At 40.0% G+C, this 20624-nt stretch overlaps 1 protein-coding gene across 9 annotated transcripts in view; it reads right to left on the bottom strand.

The window, feature by feature from the left end:
- The window catches only part of COBLL1 (cordon-bleu WH2 repeat protein like 1), a 155535-nt gene that overhangs the window by 49958 nt on the left and 84953 nt on the right, over positions 1-20624 (bottom strand). Inside the window, exon 2 of one of the 9 annotated variants that reach the window (XM_061608600.1) lies at positions 9296-9427. The exons of the other annotated variants lie outside the window; for them this stretch is intronic. The gene's annotated coding sequence lies outside the window, so the exon portion shown is untranslated. The remainder of the gene's footprint in view (positions 1-9295; positions 9428-20624) is intronic. 9 annotated transcript variants of the gene reach the window in all.

The raw sequence follows: 20624 nt of genomic DNA, 5'->3' as shown, positions 1-20624 counted from the left end.
AGCTTGCCTATTAAAGCTGAGGGGACACTCCCTGACCAGACTGAGCTACCAGTACAGTAATTACGCAGTTCAAGGAGTGTTTTGCTAAGCACCCAAAGGGAAACATTTTCTGAACAACTATGTTGAAATTGTTTTTTCATTATTAATCATTTGATCTCCTCCCTCCCCTATGTCCCGGTTCACACAATTGCCTTTTCTTTGCAAAGCTACAGTTTAACAAATCAAGTTTATCTAATCGTCCAGACCCTAACTTATTGTGCTTGGGAGTTCATATCTGAAAGTATAGCACTGTGGTAAGATGGAACAGATATTGGTCCTTTGACTTTTGCCAGTTTGATCTTGGACATCCCTTTGCAAAATCCCCACAGTTTGGAAGAAAGGATGACAACTGGAATTATGATGTTTGAGGTACTCCCGATATACACATATATACATACACACACAAACGCTTATCCAAAGTGCATATTAAATGATAAAAAGCTTTTAAATTTATCTGTCCTTCAATATTTTCTTTTTACAACATTTAAATAGAGATGGTACATAGAACATTACAGCAGTATATTACAAAATTATTTAAAGCAATTCTACATCACATATGTTAAAATGTACAGAATAAAAAATTAGGTGCTGAATTTAAATCATTTACTGAAACACTCTGTCATATATATTTAAAATATGCTTGCTATAATATCTGGTAAAAGAGCTTGCCTTCATTTCCAGTTCACCACGCCATAGACAGTTTGGTGCAATTTGAATATAGGGTGAATAAAGGCAAACGAGTATAGGGTTCTTGTACCTTTAATTATTAATTAAAATGTAATAGCCATGGCTCACAAGTTCTGGGGAAAATCACATTTTTATTGTGCTTAAATACTCTTTTTGTCACTGGAAAAATGCGGAATTTCCTCTCTATCTAACAACATTTATTGCATTGTATTCACAGAAGGGGGGAGTTATCCAGACAGTAACATACTTTTCAGAGATGTCAAGCAAATAAAAATGAACAAGCAATTAAAAAGGCATGCATTGAATAGTACTAAATCATTCACTGTATACTAATCCACTCATATAATGCAAGGAATTAATAAAGCTCTTTGCAAGTTCATGTTTATTCTGACTGAAGAGATAGTCTTGATTAAATTTGGTGATACACAAGACCAGAAACATAAAGCCTAATCCAGCAAGTTCTGACAATTCTGCAAATCCCAAAGGAGTCACCATTTGAAATAACTTGAATCTAAAAATAAGACATTTTGCAATGTACTATACAAGGACTGAGGCAACAGTGCTCTCATATTTATAGAATCCTGGGAAGTGTTGTTTGTGAAGGGTGCTGAGAGGTGCTAGGAGATGCCCTATTCCTCTTATAGAGCTCCAACCCCCAGAAGAGGGCCTGACTGTTAAACCACTCTGGCAACTGATGCTCTGTCAGGGGAATAAAACAACTCTCAGCACCCCTCACAAACTATACTTTTCAGAATTCTTTGGAGGACGTCATGACTGTCTAAAAAGAAATAAAGGTCTGGCATGGGTGTAGCCCCCTGATTAGGTAAGCCCAGCAGCTGTGAGTCTGGCTTTTAGTACACTGACACTTGGTTCTTACTGAGCATGCCTGGCATTATCATTGAGTTCAATGCTAAAGTTCATAAATTAATTAAAAATCAGCCAGCATTTTTTTAACTTTTAAAATGCGGAAGATGAAGGTCAGACCATGGGGCAAGGTCAGTAATAGGATTACAGGTACTCTGTGAACATGCCTGATTTTTAATTAATTTAAACAAATTATGAGACCACTGACAGAAAAAAGTCCAAAAGGGGTTTGGTTTTCTCTCTCTCTTTTTACACTTTGAACTCTCAATTATCTCTTACTGTTTTGTGTATCTCCATGAAAATTTAGAGGGTCGCTAAGCAAGCGTTTGAGTTTGGAACTATACCTTTTGTAAGGTTTTATTTTGAAATGGGGTTATGGGAAGCATCAGAATGGCATGGGGGGTATTTTCAATTTAACATTGCAGAATGCGCAAAATCTCTCGAGGCTGTTTAATACTAGCCTCTTATGCTGATAGAATGTTTTTATTTATTTATTTATTTATTCATATCCCAGTTTTCCTCCAAGGAGCTTCAACTGGGGTACATGGTTCTCCCCCTCCTAATTTAATCTCCACAACAACCTCGTGAGGTAGGTTAGGCTGAGAGGCAGTGACTGGCTCAAGGTCACCCAGTCTGCTTCATGGCTGAATGGGGATTTGAACCCTGCTCTCCCAGGTCCAACACTATAACCACTACATCACACTGGCTTTCTTGACACTGCTTTCAAACTGGCACTGGCCGATGGATCCCATCCCTAGTGAATGAATGAATATATATATACACACACACACACCTTTAGGATGCACACCTTAACGTGGTGAGGGGATTTGAGAATGTTGAAGAAGCTAAGAGCAATGCCGTCAGGAGTCTAGACCAAGAGGGTAGACTCCTAGCAGGGGCACCCAAGGTGGAATGGTCAAAGCTGAGACACCAGACTAAGATGCATCCAAACTCAGAGGAAGGCAATGGTAAACCACTTCTGAATACCTCTTACCACGAAAACCCTAGGGTCGCCATAAGTCGTAATCGACTTGAAGGCACATAACAACACAAACACACACACACACACACACACAGAGTAAGCCATGGAGGAAATGGAAGTAGCTCTGCAAGAAAGGCAATGGAATGTGGGGGGAAAACATGGTGGTGAGACACAACTTAGGCCTAATTCACACGTGCATATGCACCATTTACCATGCAATAATTTGCTGACTTTCAGCTGAATGTGTGAACTCATCCCCCCCACAAAGAAATACTGGATCTGAGGCATAATATTTATGTCTGATCTGTGAAGCCTACTTCATACATCTAAGCCATCAATTGGCACTGTAGTTATCAAGTGATAAATATGCCTGTGTGCAGCATCCCTTATTGGGCAAAACCCTTCTACACAACCCTAAATTTCAATATGAAAATCATGAATTTCAGCACTACCCTAGGGATGAATATACATAAGAAACCACTGGAAGCTGCTATATACCAAGTCAGACCATTTACCCATCTGGCTCAGTAATGTCTTCTATACATAGAATGGCAGCAACTCTTTTAGACAGGAGTCTTTTCCAGCCTTTCCTGGAAATTCCAGGAACTGAACCTCTATCCAGTTGAGGAAATGGAAATGGACTGCCTTCAAGTCGATCCCGACTTATGGCTACCCTATGAATAGGGCTTTCATGGTAAGCGGTATTCAGAGGGGGTTTACCATTGCCTCCCTCTGAGGCTAGTCCTCCCCAGCTGGCTAGGGCTTGCTCAGCTTGCCACAGCTGCACAAGCCAGCCCCTTCCTTGTCCGCAACTGCCAGCTGGGGGACAACTGGGCTCATTGGGACTATGCAGCTTCCCCACAGCTGCACAGGTGGCAGGGCACGTAACCCCTGAGCCACTCACTGTGGGGGTGATCTTTAGCTGGCCCTTGACACCCAGGAGACATGAGCAGGGATTTGAACTCACAGACTCTGGACTCCCAGCCAGGCTCTCCTCTCCACTGTCCTATACCAGCTGTATTCAACTGAGTGGCACACTCTATATGCACAGCATGTGCTCTATCACTGAGCTATGGTCTTTACCTCATTTTGTTTCATTTGATACAATACTCCACCTGAGCCTCGTCCTTTATGTTACTTTTTAAATAAGTCCCTTAACTTCAGGAAAAAAGAGTATTAGTTGGTACACCAATGTTCACTAAAAAGGTATAAATTACAGAGGGCAAAGAAAAGTCTCACTTATCTGTGCTTATAGACTGGGATTAGTAGTTGTACCCACCAAATAAAATAGTGACAAGATAGTATGCCCTCACATGTAAAAAGCCTGCAAGCATCAACCAAAAATAAATGTACTTTTCATGCAACCTTAAGCACTTAGCACAATGTTTGAATAAGCAAAAGTTAAGCAAACACTTGGGAGGGGTGAAGGAATCCTTCCCTGAAAACACATCTATGAAGCAATCTAGCCTTTAAATAAAATAGCATGATCCACATAGCTGATGTGACCAGGCAACTATTAATATTGTTTCAGAAAATAATGTGCCACCTGTCTGTCTTGAGAACGACTATAAATATTCAATTTCTAGTCATTTGAAGTTTATTAGGGCTGCTGTTCTAAGGTAGTTTGATGGGGGGGTGAACAGGGTTAGACCACTTTATCCACAGCCCTACCAGGGTCACCTCTGTGTGCCTCTGTCCTTTCCCATCTTTTTAAAAAATTATGGCTTCCCCCCATTGTTCCCAATTCCAGACTGCAACCCCACATAATGAGAGCCTCTGAGAACTGCCTCAGCCCGCATCTGCATACCATGTCCCCTTATGGCAATCTTAATACTGGATGCACTGGCTTCCAGTGACAGGTTTACCAAAAAGGGAGTGTAATGAGTTCACACTGAATGGCATCCCTATCAATAAGTAGTTACAGAAAGTGAAACAAAGTCATAAAAATGGGTTCCAGAAGGGATCAGGGTGATTTCTATAGATACAGCCCAGGCTTCAACAGCACAATCTACCTAACTTTATCCTTAAACATAATACTCAAACTGTCAAGTTCATGGAAGGAAAGGGAGGGAAATCATCAAGGGAACAAGTACTTTGCTACACATACTTTAGCTTGGGACCAGGATATCTGAAACATTGTCTCGCCCCTTATATTCCCAGTTGATCACTGTGCTCTGCAAGTTAGGGCATCTTTCAGATACCATCTTATCAGGAAATCCATTCCACACAATATAGGAATTGGGCTGTTGGTGTACTGGCACTTACTCTTTGGAATTCGCTCCCCTTAAATATGAAGACAGGCACAGTTTCTGTTGTCGTTTCAATGACTACTGAAGATCTTCCTCTTTCAAGAAAGTCATTTAAGAAGAAACCTTTATTCTAGTCCGTATTGGAATTATTTTTATGACTTTTAAATATGTTTTTATTGGATTTTTTTCACTTGTTTTTGGCTGCCCTGGGTTCCATTGAGAGGAAAAGCTGCTATTATTATTATTAGTAGTAGTAGTAGTAGTAATATAATAATAATAATAATAATAATAATAATAATACTTTATAGCAAGGATGAGACTCCTATGGACCTCCAGATGTTGGGGAGATGGAATACAACATCTGGAGGGCCACAGGTTAGCCACCTCTGTTTTACAGAATGATGGTGTTGATAATAAATAGCTTCTTACTGAAACTGGATGGGAGAAAAAGAGTGAATGGGGAACTGAAAGGAAATAAGAAAGAGAGAGTACGATTGGATAGACTGATGTGTTTATATTTTTCATCTGTGTTTTCAATCCTCACTCTAGAGGCTGATCTGATAGTTAAGAGTTATGCCACACAAAGACTGCATAATTGATATGCAACATAAAGCTCATCTTGATTATACTAGAGCAATTCATGGCACTTTGAAAAGAAAGCTTTCAAACCACAAACAGAATACTTCAGTGAAACTTCAGTGTTTATATTTAGTAATGCAATTTGGAAAAGAGTGTGGGAAAGCAAGTGAATGATACTTGGGGGGGGGGAGACAAGGAAGCAATCCATAGCAGTCTGAATCTAGTTTTTCCAACTTCAGTTGATATTTTACATCTATTTTTTTTAAAAAAATGCCAATATATGAAAGCAACGAGTCATTTACCACTTTCAACATTGTCAGTATAATCTGTGCCCTGAATGTCATCCACTTGCGGTCACAAAAGATCATGAGTTTCATAATCTTAACGCTACAGGAAGAGGTCCATTGCAAGAGGCACATAAGGACCCCACTAGATCAGACCAAAAGTCCATCTAGTTCATCTTCTTTCTCACAGTGGCTAGCCACTGGCTATTTTGAAAGCATTTACTGAATATTTGGGGGAAAGGATTCTATTTGTTACCTCTCCACACATCTATTTTTGAAAAATGCAAAAAAAAAAGTAAATAGTTACATAAACTTTCCAAAACCTTATTGTTTTTATTTATTAAAATTTATTCACCACTTGATTGTAAAAAAATCCTAAACAGTTTACAAAACCTTAGCGACAGAGCAGGACATAAAGCTAAACAAATGAATACATACTGAAGCTGCACAACCACAGAATCTTCAGTGCCTCAAGAGAATTCTGCTCTTCAGATCTTGAATGTAACAGGACTTCTCTTTTTTTAATGATTTCAGGATTTACTGAGGTCTATGGACATTCCCTGGCATAAAGGGTTAGAGGATTATGAGAAAGTTGCTTTCATGAGAATAAGAAGGTGCTCACCAAGGTTAACACTGAGGATAACGAAAATATCCTGATCAAGGGTGAAAACACAATGCAGTGTATGGGGCATTTCAATACAGACACCAAAGTTTCATGGCACGAGTCAGGATATGCAGGAACTTTTTTAAAAAAAGTTTTTAAGTAAAACAGATATCCCAATGTGCTCCGAGTCAAAAGAAGAAGAAACCCTACATTTCCATTTGTGTGCTTGCCTTCACCATCAAAATTAATGGGGTAACCCTTTTGAGGATTTGGCAGAACTCTGTGCCTGCACTAATAGATTAGAGTTTGGGGTTAAAACAATCTTGATACCAGTGAAGACTGGTGGCTCCAATATTAGTGGGGCAGTGAATCCATGCTGCGTTTTAGGCCAAACTTTCAAGGAGCTGCCCAAGGTGCTGAAACTATTTTGGATTCAGTGTCCCACTGACACCGAAGCCACCAGTCTCTACTGCTTGCTACATTTCCCCACTTTGCAGAATAAGCAGACGGGGGAACAATTTTACAACCAGCCTCCTACTGGCCACATTTTATTTATTTATTTAAAATATTTCTATCCTGCCCTTCTACCCTATAATAGGGCACTCAGGGCGGCTTACAAAAATAAAATCAAACATGTACATAATAAAATTGTAAACAGTAAAATCACAAAAACATTAAAATAAATTTAAAATACATAAAATACAATTAAAATACATAAAATACTACACACACACATACACTCTCTAAAGGGACTACAAAGGTAAAATTTAATGCAGAAGGCATAAAATCAGTGTCAGGCTCTACCTTCAGTCCCTCATGGCACTGGATAGAGGAAGCCAGCTATTTCAGAGCAAGTTCCACCTTCCCTCCTCCTCTAATATTCAGTCCAGGACCTACCCTCCTACCTTTGATATAGTGACATGTGTCTGGTCACTAGATTAATTTATTTATGGCCAGGACCTGGAAAATGCTATACCAAGAAAAAAAATCCTGTGGCCTCTGGATAAAAGGATTTTGTCCTGCACATCAATATCATATTATCCTCTCATTGTCAACTGCCTATATGTAAACCCTATGCCATTTCCTCACTTTAGTTTTCTTGCTTTCTGCCAATTCCACTCTTTTCCATGCAATAAAATAAAACCCAAACTGAATATTTAAAGATTTCCAAAATAAATCAAAACGTGCACACAAATTTACATCTTTTTTGAGTATGGAACTTGAATCAGAATATACACAGCTCTGAACATAATGCTACAGAATTCTGCAGAAATAAACTTTAAAAAAGGTAAAGGTGTCCCCGCACTTATAGTGCGAGTCATTTCCGACTCATAGGGTGACATCTTGCAACGTTTACTAGGCAGACCGTATATATGGGGTGGGATTGCCAGTTCCTTCCCCGGCCTTTCTTTACCCCCCAGCATATGCCGGGTACTCATTTTACCGACCACGGATGGATGGAAGGCTGAGTGGACCTCAACCCCTTTCACCAGAGATTTGGACTTCCTTCTTCCATTGGAATCGAACTCCGGCCGTGAGCAGAGCTTCGGCTGTGTTACTGCCGCTTACCACTCTGTGCCACGGAGGGCTTTAGGACTCACTAACTCATAAGTACAAGCAGTTTAAAACTTGTACAAAGAATTTTCTATTTCTTAAAGTATCAAATAAAAACTATTTCTACAAAGAATTTTCCTCATCTGTCAGAGCTCTGAAATTGGGAAAGAACTGTAGCTCAGTGGTACAGCATCTGCCTCGCATGGAGAAGGTTCCAGGTTCAATCCCTGGTGTCTTCAGGTAGGCTGGGGAATGCCACTGTCTGAAACCCTGATGAGCTGCTGTTAGTCAGAGTAGACAACAATAAGCTAGATGTTCCAATGGACTAATGGTCTGACTCTTCTACAGCTCCCTATGTTCCAAACACAAATGCTGTTTCAGGAAGCAGAAGCTAAACATTACAAAAAGAACTTCCAATGCTTGAAAACTTGTTCAGCAGCACAAACTGTGAGAGAGTAACCAAGTACAACTTTGCATATCCCCTTTGTCTACGCACTCACAAAAGATAACACAAGCAAAACCAATACAAGACTGGTCCATATTATCCACGGAGGATATTGATACGCTCGACCTAGTGGGATGTATTTCCTGAGCTTGGTGGCATGTATAAAGGTAAATATTTCTATTAATTGTCCTCTGGCCATGTGATGTATCAGTGTAAGAACATAAAAGAGCCCTGTTTGATCAGACTAAAGGTAGTCCATCTAATCCAACATCCTGTTCTCATAGTGGCCAGCCAGATGCCAATTGGAAGCTCACAAGTAGGACATGAGTTCAACAGCACCCTCTCCACTTGAGATTTCCAGCAGCTGGTATAATTATGTATTTAACTTGTTAGTCACTTAATACAAAAGAAAAATTATGTAAGAGATTTACAAAGAAATAAGAGCTGAAGCATAGGATAAAACAGACAGTATATGACAGTAAATGCACCCAAAACCTAGAAACAGCAGAAAATGTATTCCCTGCGACAGTGGAGGTAGAAAATAGCCATTGACAGTCTTATAACCACAAATTTGTTTTAATCCTCTTTTAAAGCTATCCAAGATGGTGACCATTATTATATCTTGTGTAAGTGAATTCCATATGCTAAGAAGTACTTTTTGTTTGTCCTCAATCTTCCAAAATTTAGCTTCATTTGGTGGCCCCAGGTTTTAGTACTATGAGTAATAAAGTAAATTCGAGTAAAGGACTGCATTATTCCTTTCTTGCAGATGACTAACAAGTTCCATCTACTATGGAATGATGTAAGCTTTTTTCTTTTAGTTCCACACAGAAAATACTTCTCTTTAATCCTGAAGGATTGTATTATTTCCCTTAAATAGCTTTTATACCTTTGTATAGGAATACATCATTTAAATGGGTATATAACCTTGACAATTAAGCTGAGAATCTCATATAATCGTGGAAAATGTTTTTGTACCATCATGAAACCAGAAGCCAGCTCTCTTACTTGTTCTCTGTTTTCCTCTAAGCAATTGGCACTGACCCCTCCGTAGATATGATAATATGACCTTTGGACAACGGCAATCCTGGAAACAGAAACGCTTTGCAGCTAGCTCCAAGTTCAAATGACATTTTCTTACTATAAAGGCCAAAAAAACATACTTTGAGCAGCAGGTTAAAGCTAAATCTGTTACAAAGATGCATGCTTTCAAGCCAGGGTCATTATAGCACCTAAGAAAAGTGTGTCAGACCCCACAATAACTTGAGAAATCACTGTGTAAGCCTTTGTTGTCTTATTCTATTACTGAAGGTGAGCTACTAACAGAGAGGCTCTGGTTACAGAATCTTGATTGTCTAATTAAAAGGCTGCTGTAGTTTTAAAAACATGCTTGAACTTACTTCTGCAATGTTGTATGATTGTAGATAAATCATATATATACATAACTAGCAAACTCATTCTCCAAGTGTCAATCATTATACAGTCAAAACCGCACCATCGACAACAAGAGAGAGGTATCACCAGGTTGGGGGGGACTCCCAAGATTTGCAAAAATACAAAAGAACTTTAGAAAAAAAATTAAGAGGGGACCCCAAAATCAAGCTATCAATCGCATGGGCACATCCATATCAAATGCTTTTCCTTTTAAAGCCTTAATTTATTTTGGTATCTGAAACTAGAGTAAGCATAGGCAAGAAAATGCTATTTAGGCGAGTTGTTCACTTGAGTTACTTAGGAATTATATTCTGTTATGGCTCTATAGCTGGGTGATAAGCATCTAACCCCAGCAATTAGCCATATTCACAAACCACTGTCAGCAGGCTGTGTTTACTCATAGTGCTAGGGTAATAAAATTCAAAGGCTCATATGCATTCCTGTGTGAGAGATGAGTATGGTACACATGTGACGACCTCTGGGAAGATTCCTTGCTGTTGGAGCTCATATGTCTCCATCCGCTTCTGGCCCCCTGCAAGAAGCACACAGAAGCTGAGATGGAGGGCAATGAGCTACAGACTGAGAAGCTTGAAGAATCTAGTACTGGTTCAAAGGGGTGAGAAATGCCATTTACATTAATTTACAAAAAAATCCTACACATATTTACCAAGAGGTAAATGCCACTGTATTCAGTGGGACTTACTCCCAAGTAAGTGTGCACAGGACTGCCGCCTGAGGGTTAAACTAAGTGTGACATATGCAACATTTCTGAATTCCATAATTATGATTCTCCTCTTTTTTAAATTCACAGCAGACGTGGAACATCCAGACTGGGATTACAGCACACAGGGGAGGGTTTTCTTTGGATCTTTCCACCTATGCAGTTTCCACTGAAACCCACATCCCCAGAGGCTATTAGTCCCCCAAAACAAAGCAGCTTCACAGGCAAATAGCAGCTTTGGGACCAATTTTCAGCAAGAAAACTGTGTGAGGAGAGAGTTAAATACATTCTCCCTTTGCCAAAATCCCAGTTCCAAACAAACCACTTGCAGTTGCCTGGGGTGTAAAAAAAAAACCCAAGAGAAGGATCCCAGTCATAAGATTAAAAAAAACATAGCTAATATACTGTAAAGTCTAACTTGAACTTTAAATATGAAAGAGAAACAAGGAACAAAAGTAGATAGCCACCAGAAAGAAAATAAAAATGCTAACAGGCAGTACAAATTTCTTTTGTATACAAATATTTTTAATCTTTTAAGTCAGATGTTTAGATCTTGCTTTGCTGGATAACCAACATTATTCAAATAAGTAAGTACAAAAGGATATATTTGGTTTAAACAAGAGTTCTAAAAGGGATTCTGCTTACAAGCATTCTTTCTTGCACTTTCAAGTTAAAGCAAAAACAGAAATGGCAGCAATAAAGTATCATGATTTCATGCATACATTTACATTTTATTAATATTTTGGGATAATGGTAAATTAAGAAGTGTCATTTTAAGGGGATTACATGCCAAAATATGGCAAGCTTTGGAACTCAGACGACTGCCTGCCCCCTTTGTAAAGCCAGTCAGCTGAGTAAACTGGAAAGATTATGGAATTAGACAAGAAGAAAAGTCAAAGACTTGAGGAATATACATCCTTCACAAGGAATGCTTCCAGGTAAACTATACATTTGGGAATGCCTGTTTTATTTTAGCTCTTCTACTTCCTGTACTGCAGACACACTGGCTGCTTCAGGAAACACTGTGTTCCCCCCTCTAAACAACAAGGCAGGCAGGAAGTGAGTGGCATGGCACCAGTGGAAGTGAGTGGCATGGCACCAGTGCGGGATGAACAAATTATCTGCCTTTCCCTGCAATACTTATGCTAAGTGAGACAGCACTTAAGCAAGGAATGCAGGAAGCTGCCTTGCCAAAGCTTTTAAAACAAAAGGCGATTGACACAAACATTTTCTACTGCAGGAGAGAAGAAAAACTGGCAATTTTTATATTTGATACCATTTTAAAGATCTAACACCGTTTCATTAGCAGGAGACCATTTGGACAATACCCACTGAATACCACCAGCAGTGCAAGTTCTACTGAAATTTAATGTGTGGTAGGTACATAGCAGTTGTGTGCGTATATGGAAGCTTGCAGTGGATTAAGCTCTGCTGTGGTGTAAAAAAGACACAAGGAGCAAAATCTGGGGAAGAAGATAATGTATTTAAATAATCTGGAATGTAAAGAGGAGTGTGGATTCAGCAAACGTTCAGCACTTTTAAGCCCCATTTATTTCAATGACAGAGTTCAGCACATGCTTAGATTTTTCCTGTTAAAATTAGTAATATAGAGTAATCAACTTTCACTGGAATTGTGCCCAAGACTTCTGACCTGAATTTTTAGTACCCACATTCAGGGATTTCCACCCTACAGTACAAAAAATTCCCAGTACAATGTAAAATGCAATAAAAAAATTAAAACTACATGGTTTAAAAGTGCAGCATAACAACAGAGGAATAAAAACACATCAGATTTAAAAGCCTAGGAAAATAAAAAGGATTTTGCCTGGCACTGAAATTTTATCAAGGTAGCCCACCAGGTGATCTTCCCTAAAGAAAGCATTCCAGTCTGATCACCACCACCACAAAGAAGTTCCCTTCCCAGGTAACCTTCCCACCAAACCTTGTTTGGCAGAGTACCAATGCAAAGGCTTTAGTTATAGATCTTAACTGAAACTTTTGAAGGGAAGAATTACCATTTCCTCCCCCATGCTGATATTATACAGCCACAAGAGTAGCTGTATACTATAGACAGCATGGAATTTTTTGCATTCAGCAATATTAAATTGAAAATACCCCCGTGCCATTCTGATGCTTCCCATAAGCTCATTTCAAAACACAATCCTACAAAACATATAGTCCTGAACTCAGAAATGCTTGCTTAACAACCCTCTCAATTTTCATGGCGATACACAAAAAAGGCAGAGAGAATCAAGAGTTCAAAGTCTAACAAGAGAGAGAGAGAGAAAACCAGAGCCCTTTTGGACTTTTTTCTCTGAGAGTTCTCATAATCTGTTGAAATTAATTAAAAATCAGCTATGTTCACAGAGTACCTGTAATCCTATTACTGACCTTGCCCCATACCCTGAACTGCATCTTGTGCAGTTTAAAAGTTAAAAAAAAACCTGGCTGATTTTTAATTAATTTAAGAATGTTTGGCTTGAACTCAATGATAATGTCGTGCATGCTCAGTAAGAACCAACTCCCAACATTCTAAAAAACAGACACCCAGCTGCTGGGCTTCCTAATCAGGGGGCCACACCCACGCCAGACTTTGATTTCACGTGAGACAGTCATGGCTTCCTCCAGAGAATCCTGGGAAGTGTAGTTTCTGAAGGGTGCTGAGAGGAGGCTCCTACTTCCCTGAAAGAGCTCCAGTGGCCAGAGTGCTTTAACAGTCAGCTGCTCTGACTGAAGCTCTATGAGGGGTACAGGGTGTCTCCCAGCAACTCTCAGCACCCTTCACTAACTACACTTTCGTCTGGTGTGGATGTGGCCAGGGACAGCTTTGGTTTAAATTTGGGTGGGAGGCTACATGTGCCTGCTGTAGAATAAAAAGGTGGGGGGAAACCTGAAAAAGAACGATACTGTTCACAATGTTTTCCTTTAGGAAAGGAAAGGAAAGGAAAGGGGCTTCCCCTCTGCCCAGTGCCCACCCATCCAATCTCCTCCCCTCCCCCTCCCCTTTCTGCCCTCCCCTTCCCCCAGGTCAGTTTCACCTATCCTAAGCATGATTGCACAGGAGTAAATTCCAATGAACTCAAAAAGCATGCAAATAATCAAACCGACCCTCCTCCCTCCAATCCCCTCCCCCTTCCTTCACCTGCCCCTTCCCTTCCCTTATCCCCTTCCAATCCCCTCCTTCCCCCTTCTCCTCCCCCTCCCCCACGGTCAGTTTTACCTATCCTAGAACTACAACCTGGGAGACCAAGGTTCAAATCTCCACACAGAAATAAGCTCACTCCGTGACCTTAGGCCAGTCACTGCCTCGAAGAAAGGCAATGGTAAACCACCTCTGAATACCTCTTACCATGAAAACCCTATTGATAGGGTCGCCATAAGTCTGAATCGATTATAAGGCAGTCTATTTCATTTTCATGAATGATTGCATGGGAGTAAATCCCATTGAACTCAATAAGAATGCAAATGATCAATCCATTCACAGTTAACTTGCACAGGATCCCATTTCTTACCTCCCGGACTAAAAACTAGGGAAATTCACTAATAGGCAAAAAACCTTGTGGTTTAAGAATATACCTATAGCCAACAGATATTTATATCAAACTTTAAAAAGCAGGGAAATTGGGCAGCTATAGTGAATCCACCAGGGGAGCAGGAGACCTGACCTCATCTCTGAGATATTGCACTGCCCTACAAATTGGTCAAAATGCAAACACAATTTGGGTTGGTTTTTCACAGTCCAATCTACTTCCTGTGTAGTTTGGAAGAAGTTGGTAACATGTGCCTCTGAGCTTATGGTGAGTGGTGGCAACACCTGCAGTCAGCCCAAATGACAGAAACAAGACATGTGCTGTGCTGATCTTGTTTTAGCAGGGAGGAAGCAAATATATTAAAACAGTTGATATTCTTCAGATAGTCACTTTAAATATATTTGATTTATTTAGCAATTTTAGTAAAGTTTCCTACAGTAAATCATTCTCTTTTGCTTTTGTTTATGTGAATATGTGAACTATAGCAACACTTTGCAACACTAAAAAAAAGCTCCAAAAACAATTGTGGAATAATGGCACTGACTGTTCTGCAGAATAGTTTCCAATGGACATGAGGAGCATCTCAGTTTGCACAAGATAAAACAGTGGGAGGTGAAATATATTCTAGCAAAATTCTAGGTGTGCTCTATGTTTTTAGTTGACCATGCCCATTTCCTTAAGTGGAGTAGTTTAAGCATAGCAGGCTGAAAACATGCATCTTGGGCAGGCTAAGTTTGTTTTTTCCAACAGCTATAGTCACTCCTGAAGTAGCAACATATTGTAATCAGTTTGATTTTACATCAAACTGCCGTTTCAGATTCAACTGTTAATGCACCCAAAATAGAAACAGAGCATAACCTCCAGTTTGAAACAAAAAGGCTATCTTTACTATCATATGACATTGACCAATAAAAAGGCTTTGAAAGTAATACAAACTAATTTGACAGAGATTTCTACAATGAATAATGAGAAATATAATTTTCTACATTAGAAACAGTAGTAACACAGAAAAGCAAAGTAAGAAATACATCAACAAGCATACAAAAATGTAATTCTCCATCTTTGGAGATGGTAAGTATTGCCACCACTCACCACATATATGCTCAGAGGCACTTGTTACCAAATTCTTCCAAGCTACACAGGAAGTAGATTGGACTGAAAGACCAACCCAAATTGTGTTTGCATTTTGACAAATTTGTAGGGCAGTATAATATCTCAGAGAGGAGGTCAGGTCTCCTGCTCCCCTGGTGCATTCACTATAGCTGCCCAATTTCCCTGCTTTTTAAAGTTTGATAGAAATATCTGTGGGCTATAGGTACATTCTTAAACCGCAAAGGGTTTTGCCTATTAGTGAATTTTAGCTATAGGCATTACAATACGGACATAAGAACAGCCTGTTGGATAAGGCCAGATCGACCATCTAGTCCAGCATCCTGTTCTTGCAGTGGCCAACCAGATGCTTATGGGAAAACCCGAAGAAAGATCTGAGCACAATAATTTATTTATTTATTTAATTAAGCTTATATACCGCCCGACTAGCAACAGCTCTCTGGGCGGTGAACATTAAAAATACAATAAAAATAACACAAAACTACACACAAAACTGTACAGTCTAAAATCAAAATATAATAATTTAGAATTAACAGGAATTAAAATGCCTCAGAGAAGAGAAAGGTTTTAACTTGGCGCCGAAAAGATGATAGTGTCGGCGCCAGGCGCACCTCCTCGGGGAGACCATTCCATAGTTCGGGGGCCACCACTGAGAAGGCCCTAGATCTTGTCACCACTCTCCGGGCTTCCCTATGAGTCGGAACCCGGAGGAGGGCCTTCATAGTAGACCGTAGTGTACGGGCCGGTTCATATCGGGAGAGGCGTTCCGACAGATATCGTGGTCCCGCGCCGTATAAGGCTTTGACACTGTGTGCCATCATTCATTCAATCCAAAATTTCCACATGCAAATTAGCAGATAAATTTTCAGAACGTTACTCTAAAAAACTCTCTCTCACTGTCCCAGCACTGCTACTGAAAATTGTGGTCTAAACTACTTTATTCTATCAAAGTTTTCAATGTATTTAGAAAGTAAGCACCTGATACTTCTTAGACACTGACAGCATCAGTTTGTATCATATAGGATTAAGGTACAGCTTCTAATATCAGTTACCATCTCAATTATTACTATCTTTAAATCATGGAGGAAGGGTCCACTTTACAAGCTACGTGCAGCAAGAATCAGACTAGCCAATACACAGAATCATAGAATAGCAGAGTTGGACGGGGCCTATAAGGCCATCAAGTCCAACCCCCTCCACAATGCAGGAATCCAAATCAAAGCATTCCCAACAGATAGCTGTCCAGCTGCCTCTTGAACACCTCCAGTGTCGGAGAGCCCACTACCTCTCTAGGCAATTGATTCCATTGTCGTATGGCCTAACAGTTAGGAAGTTTTTCCGGATGTCCATTCAAAATCTGGCTTCCCGCAACCTGAGCCCATTATTCCATGTCCTGCACTCTGGGATGATCGAGAAGAGATCCCGGCCCTCCTCTGTGTGACAACCTTTCATGTACTCATCAACTGGAAGAGAATCCTATCCATACTTATGTGGGGATAAGCTTTGTTATAAGACTTCCTGCAGATAAAACATGTATAGGATCAGGCCGTAAGTGTTTCAAGTTGGCCTGTCACTGGGAATTCCCAAATCTCAGGCCTTTCTGCTTCTTTGGAAATTAAGGCTGCATCCCGCCATACATTTCCCAGCACTCTTAAACTACAATTCCCAGGATTCTTGGGGGGGGGTGCTCAAAATGTATGATGTATACATAGTCTTCAAGGGTGAGGCACAGAGAAAGATAGGAGGGGGGCTCGGGCTCAGGCAGCAGCAAATATACCAGGGCAGAAAGTAAAGAGGGTGCTATCGCACTATAAAATTAATTTTAAAAAATCTAACACAAGCTTGTAAATGTCATTTTAAATGTCCTGAAAGGCCCTGATATCTGCATATTAATTTAAAGTGCTGTTCAAAAACTTGCTTTTGCGAAAGGGCCGCTAAGACTGATAAAATGTCGGAGCCCAGTTCTCTGCCTTAAAATGACCTATCACAGCTATCACTCCTTGACATCTCTGTCTTTTTGGATTAGCAACTGCAGAAAGCAGACAGACATCTTCAGGGAGCCAGACTTGGATTAGGAACCCTATAGCTGCAGACCCCACAATTTAAAGTACTATTTTATGCTGTATGCATTTCAGATTGAGGTCATTTTGACGCTAATTAATCCCAGCCTCTATGTTACTGCAGTAGGATAGAAAGCAGGCTTTTTTTGTTTTAACAAGTTGATGCAAATCGCATCGGGAAAAATCTTCCTCCATAGAAGAAAATTTCCGAAGCATGCTACACACAAGTAAAATTGCACAAGTATAAACCATGCATTTATTTCATCACAAAGGTGTGCACAACTAGAGAATTAGCATAACATAAATCAGTGCACCTGTGTCTGCAGACGTGACAAATGAGTTGTTGTCCTCAGGTTCAGGAAGTAATAAAACTTAACGCAATGCAAACTTATGGCATGCCACAGCTACTACCAGGTAGTGTATTCCCCCTTTGATCTTATCTCAACCAAAGGCAACCAGTGCTCTTGCCTTACCTCACTTGCCACTGGCCTTCTCCCTATGTAATGTGCTGCTGTGGGAGAGTATGGAATCTGTGTTAGGCTATGCTCTGATTTTGCCTTAGTTGGTGGTGAGATTCAGGACTTAGCTGCTAAACCAGAATATGCCCCAGAATCTTCTGCATTGCACTGAGTTCCCTGTCAGAAGCTCAAAGGCTCCCTAGCAGACAAGAAATGGGGAGCACTTAATGGAGAATACTGATTTAATTGACGTAATAAATACCTTTTTTGGGGGGGGGAATTCCTCATAAGGTGACAAACATCAATATACAAAGTAAATGGCATACAAAAGCAGCAAATAAATACATAACTTTTTAAATATTAAAACAACAATTAAAATAACCTTAAGATAGCTTGAAAAAACTTTGGCTTTGTATACTTTTATTATGCTATACGCTGCTTTAGATGCATTTCTGGCAGGAAAGCGGTTTATACATCCTAGAAATAAAAAAGTTAATATAAATCAAAAAACCTCCTGGATTGTAACCCTGTTAAAAATTTATATAAGCTTATCTTATGAAATAATTGCACTGCTCTCTTCATTTTGGTGGTAAGCTTAGAGTGTGTTCAGGATTGTTGCTGCTTTCTTAAAAAAATTACACCATACCTTCACTTAGTTATAGAGATATGTCTCTTATATGATGTTTTTGCACAATCAGAATAAGCAGGGGAGCACTGAAAAGAGACTACTGTAATAGTCTCAGGTGCAAAATTTGGAGACTAAACCAATGTTGAGAACACATCTTTGTTACTGCTGAATAAGGGATTGGGTACACAAATTTATTTGTTGTACACCGCCCTGAGAGCTTTCTGCTATAGGGCGGTCTAGAAATGTAATTAAATAAATAAATAAATAAATAAATAAATTTTTTGGCAGTCCAAGCTAAAAACAGGTAACTAATCACTGATTAACACATTGTATAGCATCTGGAATGTACAGCACAGCCAAAGAAGGCACTGTGGTACAATTTTTTAAGACACACCAAACTTTTAAGGCAGGTACCAGGCTGTGTAACAAAGGTGAGCTGGGAACCTGTGTTGCAATTTGGCCGCAAATTTCAACCAAAACTTGATTAACTTTTTCCATCTCCTATATTTTACATTTTCTCCTGCCCAATTGTACATGAGAAATGCTAATCAAAAGCAAGGAACGTGGGCCAGCGCGCTGGACAGAGGTAATAGGACCACTGATGTCAGGATTACCACTGGTTCTACATGTGTCCATAAATGCCAAGGGATCTGTGTTAGCTTTGAGGCTCAGTCTATACGTTACAGCAGTGGAAGAGGAACCACTTTTCTGTGCCTTCATCCTATGGTGCTGCTCTAACATTTAAGGACCCAGAACCATCTGGAGGGAAAAGACAATGTTATCCAATCACCACCCCCAATCTTGGCCAGGTAATATTGATTTGTATGTGAAGGACCATAACGATTTGCCAGGACTACGCAGTGCTGAGCCTTTAAAACTTTACAGCAAAGGAAAAAGCAGCTTCCAGACCACTGCTGCAACATACAAATGTCACATTTACAAAACTGACAGAAGATTGGCAGAGACAACTGCTCTGCTTACAGCAGCTGCTTTTTTTTAAAAGAAAAAACATCTGCCTACTGTTTGCAAACATGCCACCAGACTTATTTGCATGAGCAAAATCTGAAATTATGCATGCTACAACAAATGTGTTTTAATTTGTTTTTTGTGATGGTGTAAAAAATCTGACATTTGTTTGTACTAAATGAAGTTGGGCAACCTGCTCACAGCAGATTATGAGATTTCTTGCCCGTCCTTCACCACAAGGGCCCAGGTGTGGGTTACAACCAAATGATTGTACAAGATTAAAATCCAATATTTGTCCAATTGCTATCAGAGTAATGAGAAAATGTTTTATAATGAGTCTGCCTTCAGATCCTGCAGAACTGATATATTTCTGGAATTGAGTTTGTAACTTAGCAGCTTCCAAAATACAATCCAGTCATCATCACTCCTCTCCCTTCTTCCGGCACAAAGTTTTCACAGCTGACGAATGCACAGATTTTAATCAAATCAGTTTAACTCTGGTTGCTGCTTTTCACTCATATAAAGCCTGATCGTCAGCAAAAACCCTAACCCAGCCTTTCCCAACCAGTGTGCCTCCAGATGCTGTTGGACCACAACTCCCATCAGCCTCAGCCAGCATTGCCAATGGTCAGGAAAGATGGGAATTGTGATCCAACACCATCTGGAGACACACTGGTTGGGAAAGGCTGTCCTAACCCTATTGGAACCCTGCACCCCAACAAAGGAACAGAGAGTGCAGTAAGTCTTGCAGGCATAACACTGTCTAGAAAGCCAGACATTAATCCTACATGCAGCTGGAATTAAGAATCCCCACATCATAAGGAGGGAACAAAGAATGTTATATTGTTTTAAAAATAATTTCGGATTATATTCACTTTGTAGACACACTAGGAACATGACGCAATACAGTGCCCATCTCTGTTGTGAAAATATGGTTCAACATGTTAGAAAGAATGATAGCAATACTACCCTCACTCCCACATCCCTCTCTAGGGGATATCACTAACAGGCTAGCAACAAAGGAAGAGCTGAGCTGCACAGGACGTGCAAATTGTACTAAGTGTCTACATATGAGACAGATAATGGAGAAAAAGGACTTGTATTACTTAGCTTCTCCACAGGAAGAGATCCGCTCTTCCACATGCTACGCTACATCCACCAGCCTTCTGACATCCCTGCCTAACTGCCTCACGGAAGAGAGATTCATTGCAGGATGGCAGATCTCTGATAGGAGAGACATTCCAGAGTACAGAGTAATAAGGCTGTCTCGCATGACTCTTGGTGCCTAAGGGAGAGCAGTATCCCATACATATTTGGCAAAGTTTGTGGCTGGCAAAGATTAAGGGCAAGGTGGTGAAATGGACACCTTCTTTGGAGAAAATCTGATCATACAGCCACAAGAGTGGCTTTATACTACAGCCAGCACGGAT

Source organism: Rhineura floridana, chromosome 2, assembly GCF_030035675.1.
Source record: "Rhineura floridana isolate rRhiFlo1 chromosome 2, rRhiFlo1.hap2, whole genome shotgun sequence".
NCBI classification, from domain to species: Eukaryota; Metazoa; Chordata; class Lepidosauria; order Squamata; family Rhineuridae; genus Rhineura; species Rhineura floridana.
Note: the sequence above shows the minus strand (reverse complement) of the source record. Positions and strands in the feature narration are given on the sequence as shown.